This window comes from Ursus arctos, unplaced genomic scaffold (assembly GCF_023065955.2).
Source record: "Ursus arctos isolate Adak ecotype North America unplaced genomic scaffold, UrsArc2.0 scaffold_6, whole genome shotgun sequence".
Classification (NCBI taxonomy): domain Eukaryota; kingdom Metazoa; phylum Chordata; class Mammalia; order Carnivora; family Ursidae; genus Ursus; species Ursus arctos.
This window is the reverse complement of record NW_026623078.1, coordinates 61,514,634-61,516,422: the sequence shown is the minus strand read 5'-3', so window position 1 is coordinate 61,516,422 and position 1,789 is coordinate 61,514,634.

The following is a 1,789-nucleotide window of genomic DNA, read 5'->3' as shown; positions in this document are numbered from 1 at the left end:
ATTATCTCTGTTCCTTTGTAGTCTATGTTACTTTTGGGCTCTCTCTTTGCTTAAAGGATCCCTTTTAATATTTCTTGCAGGTCTGGTTTAGAGGTCACAAATTCTTTTTTTTTTTTTTTTTTCTGTTTGTCCTGAAAGCTTTTGTATCTCTTCTTCTCTTTCGAATGGCAGCTTACCTGGATAAAGTATTCTTGGCTGCATAGTTTTTTCATTTAGCATCATGAATATATCATGCCAGTCCTTTCTGGCCTCCCAGGTCTATGTGGATAGGTCTTCTGCCAGTCTAATATTCCTACCCTTGTAGGTTACAGACCTCTTGTCCTGAGCTGCTTTCAGGATTTTCTCTTTGTCTCTGAGATTTGGAATTTCACTATTATATGTGGGGGTGTTGACTTATTTTTATTGATTTTGAGGGGGGTTCTCTGTGCCTCCTGGACTTGAATGCCTATTTCCATCCCCAGATCAGGGAAGTTCTCCATTATAATTTGTTCTAATATATCTTCTGTCCCCTCCTTTCCTCTTCTGGGATCTCAGTTATTCTAGTATTGTTTTACTTTATGGTATCACTTATCTCTTTAATTCTCCCCTCGTAATCCATTAGTTGTTTCTCTCTTTTTCTCAGCTTCTTTTTTTGCCCTTATTTTGTCTTCTATATCACTAATTCTCTCTTCTGCCTCATTTATCCTAGCAATTAGAGCCTCCATTTTTGATGGCATCTCATTAATAGCCTTTTTTATTTTGACTTGATTAGATTTTAGTTATTTTATTTCTCCAGTAAGGGATTCTCTAGTGTCTTCTATGCTTTTTTCAAGCCTAGCTACTATCTTTATAATAATTATTCTGAACTATAGTTCTGACATCTTTCTTATATCCATACTGATTAGGTCTCTTGCAGTCAGTACTGCCTCTTGTTCTCTTTTTTTAAGGTGAGTTTTTCCATCTTATCATTCTGTCAAGAGAAGAATAGATGAACAGGATAACAAAATATTAAAATGGCCAAAAAAAATTTTTAAAAGAGAGAGAAAATGTGATCAGACAGATGAACAGAACAGAGCAATATGCTGCATCCTGTGTGTATGTTGGTATATTTGTTAGGAACCTATATCCCAAAATTGTAAAGAAAGAAAAACATATATGTACAAAAATAAGATTAAATACATTGAAAGGATAGAATGTAACTGTAAAAATGAAAATTAAGAAACACAGACACACAAAAAGGAAGATGAACAGATAGGTGAACAGAACAGAGTAATATCCCGAGTGTATTTTGGTCTGTTTGTTAAAAGAAACTACATCCCAAAATTGTAAAGAAAGAAAAACTTACATATATACCAAATAAAATACATTAAAAGAATAGAATATAACTGTAAAGATGAAAATTAAAAAGACTTTAACAACAACAAAAAAAGAGGAAATAGGAGACAGAATATCATCAGATAGATGAAGAGAATGGAGCAATACACTAGATTCTTCTGGGTGTATTTTGGCCTCTTTATTAGAAGAAACTGCATCCCAAAATTGTAAAGAAAGAACAAGTTGTATATATACAAAAATAAAATTAAATACAATGAAAGAATAGAATGTAAATATAACTGAAAATTTTAAAAGATATAAAATAGAGAGTAGATAAATTAAGAAGTTGTTTGAAATAGGAAAGAGAAAAAAATTACAATTGAAAGGGTAAGGAATCATGGGAAAAAGCATACTATTTTCTATATTACTATATTTCTATCTATTATTTTCTATAGCCCTGGAATTTTGCAGTTCTCTATGATTGGTAAACTTGGTC